The sequence below is a fragment of the Lepidochelys kempii genome, chromosome 16 (assembly GCF_965140285.1).
Source record: "Lepidochelys kempii isolate rLepKem1 chromosome 16, rLepKem1.hap1, whole genome shotgun sequence".
Lineage (NCBI taxonomy): Eukaryota > Metazoa > Chordata > Testudines > Cheloniidae > Lepidochelys > Lepidochelys kempii.
This window is the reverse complement of record NC_136395.1, coordinates 16,905,001-16,913,005: the sequence shown is the minus strand read 5'-3', so window position 1 is coordinate 16,913,005 and position 8,005 is coordinate 16,905,001. Positions and strand designations below refer to the sequence as shown.

General features: G+C 53.5%; 1 long non-coding RNA gene across 1 annotated transcript in view; it reads right to left on the bottom strand.

The window, feature by feature from the left end:
* Positions 1–269: 269 nt before the first annotated feature.
* LOC140899393 (uncharacterized) overlaps positions 270–8,005 on the bottom strand; it is a 56,653-nt gene continuing 48,917 nt past the window's right edge. The window contains exons 2-3 of the long non-coding RNA XR_012155303.1: positions 3,062–3,240; positions 270–876 (exon numbers count right to left, since the gene is read on the bottom strand). This is a non-coding gene — a long non-coding RNA (uncharacterized LOC140899393). The remainder of the gene's footprint in view (positions 877–3,061; positions 3,241–8,005) is intronic.

The window sequence follows — 8,005 nt, the reverse complement described above, 5'->3', positions numbered from 1 at the left end:
TGTGCGAGATGCGTGTGTCCGCAGCCTGTGGTGCAACTCTCTGTAACTACTATATTTTCCTGGACTCAAATAACAGTGTGGAACCCTACTGCAAACGAGCACAAATCAAATGAGCAGTGACCCTGCCGGCTCACAGGCACTGACCGACTTCTCGGTGCCTGTAAACCCAGGCTGCTCCCAGCTAACACACCCTCTCCTCTGCTTTATCTGTTCCTTAGGTCTTCTGACCTGCTGTACCTGGGGACAAGGGGGTCCTGCACCACCCACCATTCCATACAGGGACCAGTTTGGCAAAAATCAAACAATCAGTGCACGCACCAGAGCGAGCTCAAAACCACTGCTGCAGACAGGTGTAGGCAATGTGCCCTTGGGAAAGCCACTGTGCCATTGGGTAGATGGTGCCACCTTGCCAGTAGGGTGGATGACACCGTAACGGGGCCTGGATCCACTGAGGTTCCAACCTCCTGCATGGGTGGGAGGCTTTGAAATGCCACTGGCCCTTTATGTCGAGCTTGCTGAGCAGCACATAGCTCCCAGAGCCTGTTCTCGGGCAGAAGGAGCTGGTACCAACCAGTTTGCTTAAATCCATACTGTGAGAAGCTGCTTCCTCACCAAGGGTGGGGTATTCTTGGAGGCCAGCGCTCTATGGTCCCAAAGGTCGAGGACCCTGCTGAACTCCAGGGCCTAGAGGCCGATGCTCCAGGCAACCAGTCTTACTCTGCCACTTCCTACCAGTGTCCCCAGTGCTGCAGTGTCCTTGGTTGAGGCACTGGGCAGTTCGGGTGGGATCCCTGTGGGAGGGGAATGGTGGTAGGGAGCCCCTCCTCTCCTCATAGTTGGAGATCCTACTCCTGAACCAGCTGAGCTCTTTTCTAGCTGTAAGAAAGGAGCAAGGAGGAAACAAAGACATAGACAGTACATTAATGCCATCCTCTGATTATCTGCTGCTCCTCCTCTTCCCCCTCTGGATGCCACTATAGACTCCCAGCCAAAGAGATTGCAGCACGCCCATGAACTTCCCTGCAGGCACTGGGCCCTGTCCACTGCAGATAGCTAGGGCCAATTCTTCATCCCCCAGCACCTTGTGTAGCCATCTGCACCAGTGGAAAGTGGGTGTAAACGCTAACTAATTGGAGTGGCAGTGTTGCTTTGGGGTACAGGACTGCACAAGGTACAGGGCAAGGAAGAACTGAGTCCCCACCGAAGCAATGGGCCTTCTAATCCTGTGCAATCAGGGTTAATGGCACCAACTCACTCTATGCAGGACATCACGCCAAGTAGCACCAAGTGCCCTGAAGATACCAACCTTCTATCACCACATCCAGCACCCTGGCAGGAGCCAGCCAGTCCAGGAGCATTCTCAGCCCGGGACTGAACTGGACACATGGACCACTCCGTGCTGCCCACATGCAGGGCCAGCTGGGATAGAGCTGGGAAAACTCTGGCCTGTGGTTCCTCATGCGGCTTGCCAGCGCTACATCTCCCTTTCTCCTCCCCTCCACCACGCACCTGCGAGAGACCTGTCAGGAGACGCTCCAACTCAAAGGCTCCCTAACGCCCCACTTGCTAAGCTCCACAAATATTTGAATTAAGGTCCCCCGGGGAGTCTCAGTCACAGAGTAACTGATTTCTCCTCCTTCATTATATCTCTGTGTAATTTACTGAGGGACGGACGGCAGCGTGTGCCTCTGTTAGAGAGAATTCCCAGCAGGAGCCTCGGAGAGCTCACAAATCAGGCAAAGGGAAGGCATTAGAATATGAAAGGTGACTAGGCTGGCTGCAGGAAGAGGGGCCTCCCCAAGATGCCTCTCTCTCACCCCAGCAGCCCAGAACCACATTTGATTTCCGCCTGCTGGCTCCGGAGGATCGTGTCGTTTGACTCTCTCTCCTGCTGGTTTGTTTCAGTGTGGCGTTAGCTGGGCACTAGGCCGGGCTCAGTCACTGACTCATTCTGTCACCTTGGGCAAGCCTCTGTGAGGATGTCTACGCGGCAATAAAACACCCGCGACCGGCCCATGGCGGCTGACTCAGGCTTGCGGAGCTATAAAATTGCAATGCAGACCTCTGGGCTCAGGCTAGAGCCTGGACTCTGAGATCTCCCCCCATGTTGTATAGCCCCGCAGCCTGAGTCCCGTGAGCTTAAGTCAGCCAACATGGGCCAGCTACGGGTATTTGATTGCCGTGTAGACAGATCTTATGAGCTACTGCTTCCTCCTCTACAAAATAGGGATGAAAAGCTACTGCTTTGAGATAAGAATTAGGTATTATGATTAAAAGTTAAACATGTGCTTAATTTCTTGGGCCTATTAATGTGGTCTAGCAATCTAATGTTTTTACAGTTTGTCCATCCTTGGAATGCTTGAGCATATTTTTATGCCTATTTGTTTTGGACAAATACTGAAAAAAATTTGAACAGCAACCAATTTAAAATAGAGTAGGGCAAACAAATGATTGCTTTAACACCATGTGCTATTAAGCTGTGGAACTCAGTGCTGCAGTATTTTTTAAAGCAATTAGCTTAGTAAGGTCTTTTAAAATCCACATGAATCAGACTGACACCCAGTTACACCCGCTACAAAGATACAGTGACATGATCTAACACTCATCTTCATGGTTCAAGCTCTAAGCGGATCACTAACTGGGGTCTGGAAGACATTTCCCCACACCCTGTACAATATGGCACAGTTAGGCACAGTACGGTATCTACCTTAAGTCTCTCTAGAGCACTGCGATTACGATACCTAGGCATTATGAGCCTGCATTTTCTAAATCACCCAGCATTGGCCACTGACAGAGACAAGATAGTGGACTTGCTGAACCACCAATACAGCAGGACCTGTATTCCAGAAATGCAGCAAACATGGCAGGGCATCGTTTTGCTGGATGGAAGCAGAGAGGAAAGTAGATCTGGAAACATTTCTGCTGAGAGCTGCAGCTTACAGATAACCTACAAATGAGGCTTAAAACATTGAGTTTGAGCCTTTTTGGCTCTCTGGGACAGATGAAGAAAACCTGAACAGTCTTAGGGGTTTTTTTAAATATATTTCCTTCTGTTTTTTACCTTAGAAATAGCAGGAATGTCAAATCCTGCCTTCCCTGGCTTGCTGGAGGTCTTCTGGGGGTTCTGGGAGAATATACATTGTCAGCTTGCACACCTTCATGTAAGCAGCTGGGGTGTTGAATCTTTAACAAAGATGAGCTTTCTCCAAAGTGTTCATCAGGAGTTGGAGTTAAATAGACCTTAAGAAAATCAAACAAAAACCAAAGAGCTATAAGCAGCTGTACCAAAATGGCCTTCCCCTCCAGTGCTCAACCTTCACTCTCTTGACTCTGGTGACATCATTTCACTAGTGTCACACTGGCCACTGCCTTCCTGGGGACGCTGGGACACAGAGGACTGAAGTGAAGGACTCCCACTGGAGCAATGTGAGAGCACATGTGTGCATGTGAGTGAGAGCACATGCGTAGGAAAGAGTGCGTGTGCGCGCATGAGCGAGCGCACCTGGGAGGTAGAAGGACTGCACTGAGGAGACTTATTGGGGCTAGAGCAATGTTCAAAAGGTGTGTGTCTCATTAACGGGGATGTGTATGGCCCCAGGGACTTTAGCTACCTATCCTCATAGGCCATGGAAAATCCTGGGACCAGCCCACATAAGGCAGCCTTCACAGATGGACTCTGCATAGCGGTTGCATTTTCTGACACATGCAGCCCCAGCCACGATGGTGCCTCTAAAACACCATCCCAAGCGCCCAACTCGCTGCTAAGTACTTGTTGGAGCCCCGCCCTGCTCGGGCCGCTGGTCCCCTTTTGTTTGGAGATGCATGCATCCCTGAGGGGGACACCGCCAGGCAATGCGCCCGTCCATCTCGGCTGTCGGCACCCGACAGCAGTCACCTTGGCAAAGCCAACCTTTGCCAGAGTGATCTCCTAGCGTAAGCCCAGGGGGAAGGCGAGGTAGCTCAGACACACTTTGGTGGTGCCGGGCGGCTCGAACAGCAGCCACCATAGGCCACACCCAGCAGGGCTGGTCAGTGGGAGCTCTAACAGGTCAGTGCCCGTCAGGCCCCCTTCCGGCCACCTAGACGCCCAACTTCTCGCCAACTGGGCTCTAAAGCGCCACTGTCTACTCACTCTCTCTATCAGCAGCCGGGGATCAAAGTGCCCAGTGGAGCTGGGGGGTTGTGGGCAGGAGGGGGGCAGTGCAGGATGGTTCCCATTCAGGAGGGGTAAAAGGACTCCAGGGCAGCCTGGAAGAGGAGGAGGAGCGGGACCGGAGCGGCAGCATTCAGCAGAAAGGAATGACCTGATGGGGCACAGAGGCTGAGCACTGGCCAGGGGCCCCTCCAAGCACTGCTGAAAACCCCGAACCTCTCCAAGCCTTTTAACTGGAGCTTAAAAAAAACGTTCTTGTTCCCGACGGTGGCGAGTGTCGCGCTTGATGCCCAGAATGACTCAATTCCCCCCTCTCCCAATAGCAAAATGCCCTTTGAAACATTTGCTAGAAGCTGATTCCATCCCCCAAGCCCCTAAACCCCCCAGCCCCTGGTGTGTATTCTTGTTCTGCTGTAATAATCCACATCCCAGCTGCCTCTCCTCCCCCCCCCTTCACCCTCCGCCTCTCTCCTCCCCCCTCCCCCTTTCCATAACTCAAAAGCTTGTCAGCCTGGTTCCAGACTGCTGGCGCCAGGCTTCACTCCAGGAAAAAAAATAAAGCAAGAGAGAAAGGCATGTGAGGCAAAACAGCCCCGCCACATGAACACACATCAAACCGGCCCTTTATCTCCCCGGAATGTTCCCTCTCTGCCTCTGCAGGGCTCTGCCCTCCCTGCCTGCCCCAGCTCCCCCCAGACACAGCCCCTCGCAGCCAGCATCCCCCTAACCCTAATGCACCACAGCCGGGCTGCAAACACACACACACACACAGAGCAAAGCCGGGCTGGAAACACACACACACACACAGCCAGGCTTGAAACACACACACACACACAGAGCACAGCCGGGCTGGAAACACACACACACACACAGCACACCCGGGCTGGAAACATACACACACACACACACACACACAGAGCACAGCCGTGCTGCAAACACACACACACACACACAGAGCACAGCCGGGGAGGAAACACACACACACACACACACAGAGCGCAGCCGTGCTGCAAACACACACACACAAACCAACACACACAGAGAGCACAGCCGCGCTGGAAACACACACACACACACACACAAACACAGAGCACAGCCAGGCTTGAAACACACACACACACACACAGCACAGCCAGGCTTGAAACACACACACACACAGAGCACAGCCAGGCTTGAAACACACACACACACACACACACACACACAGAGCACAGCCGGGCTGCAAACACACACACACACACAAACGCAAAGCACAGACGGGTTGGAAACACACACAGAGAGCACAGCCGCGCTGGAAACACACACACACACACACACACAGAGCGCAGCAGGGCTGCAAACACACACACACACAAAAACAAAGCACAGCCGTCCTGGAAACACACACACACACACAGACCACAGCCGAGCTGCAAACACACACACACACACACACAGCACAGCCGGGCTGCAAACACACACACACACACAGAGCACAGCCGGGCTGGAAACACACACACACACAGAGCACAGCCGGGCTGGAAACACACACACACAGAGAGCGCAGACGGGCTGGAAACACACACACACAAACAAACACACACACAGAGCACAGCCGGGCTGCAAACACACACACACACACACAAACGCAAAGCACAGACGGGTTGGAAACACAGAGAGCACAGCCGCACTGGAAACACACACACACACACACACAGAGCGCAGCAGGGCTGCAAACACACACACACACAAAAACAAAGCACAGCCGTCCTGGAAACACACACACACACACACACAGACCACAGCCGAGCTGCAAACACACACACACACACACACACACACACACACAAAGCACAGCCGGGCTGCAAACACACACACACACACACACACACACAGCACAGCCGGGCTGCAAACACACACACACACACACACAGAGCACAGCCGGGCTGGAAACACACACACACACAGAGCACAGCCGGGCTGGAAACACACACACACAGAGAGCGCAGACGGGCTGGAAACACACACACACAAACAAACACACACACAGAGCACAGCCGGGCTGCAAACACACACACACACACACAAACGCAAAGCACAGACGGGTTGGAAACACAGAGAGCACAGCCGCGCTGGAAACACACACACACACACACACACACACAGAGCGCAGCAGGGCTGCAAACACACAGACAGAGCACAGCCGGGCTGGAAACACACACACACACACACACACAGACCACAGCCGAGCTGCAAACACACACACACACACACAGAGCACAGCCGGGCTGGAAACACACACACACAGAGAGCGCAGACGGGCTGGAAACACACACACACAAACAAACACACACAGAGAGCACAGTCGCGCTGGAAACACACACACACAAAGCCAGGCTTGAAACACATACACACACACACACACACAGCACAGCCGGGGTGGAAACACACACACACACACACACAGAGCACAGCCGGGGTGGAAACACACACACACACAGAGCGCAGCCGGGCTGCAAACACACAGACAGAGCACAGCCGGGCTGGAAACACACAGACAGAGCACAGCCGGGCTGGAAACACACACACACACACACACACACAGACAGAGCACAGCCGGGCTGGAAACACACACACACACAGCACAGCCGGGCTGGAAACACACACACAAACAAACACACACACAGAGCACAGCCGGGCTGCAAACACACACACACACACACACAAACGCAAAGCACAGACGGGTTGGAAACACAGAGAGCACAGCTGCGCTGGAAAAACACACACACACACACACACAGAGCGCAGCAGGGCTGCAAACACACACACACACAAAAACAAAGCACAGCCGTGCTGGAAACACACACACACACAGACCACAGCCGAGCTGCAAACACACACACACACACACACACACAGAGCACAGCCGGGCTGGAAACACACACACACAAACAAACACACACAGAGAGCACAGTCGCGCTGGAAACACACACACACAAAGCCAGGCTTGAAACACATACACACACACACACACACAGCACAGCCGGGCTGCAAACACACACACAGAGCACAGCCGGGGTGGAAACACACACACACACACACACACACACAGAGCACAGCCGGGCTGGAAACACACACACACACACACACACAGCACAGCCGGGCTGGAAACACACACACAGACACACACACACAGAGCACAGCCGGGCTGGAAACACACACACACAAACAAACACACTCAGAGAGCACAGCCGCGCTGGAAACACACACACACACACACACACACAGAGCACAGCCGGGCTGGAAACACACACACACACACACACACACAGAGCACAGCCGGGCTGGAAACACACACACACAAAGCACAGCCGGGCTGGAAACACACACACACACACACACACACAGAAAGCACAGCCGGGCTGGAAACACACACACACACACACACACACAGAGCACAGCCGGGGTGGAAACACACACACACAGAGCGCAGACGGGCTGGAAACACACACACACAAACCAACACACACAGAGAGCACAGACGCGCTGGAAACACACACACACACACACACACACAAACACAGAGCACAGCCAGGCTTGAAACACACACACACACACACAGAGCGCAGCAGGGCTGCAAACACACACACAGAGCACAGCCGAGCTGGAAACACACACACACACACAAACACACAGAGCACAGCCAGGCTTGAAACACACACACACACACACACACAGAGCACAGCCGGGCTGCAAACACACACACACACACACAAACACAAAGCACAGACGGGCTGCAAACACACACACACACAGACCACAGCCGGGCTGGAAACACACACACACACAGAGCACAGCCGGGCTGGAAACACA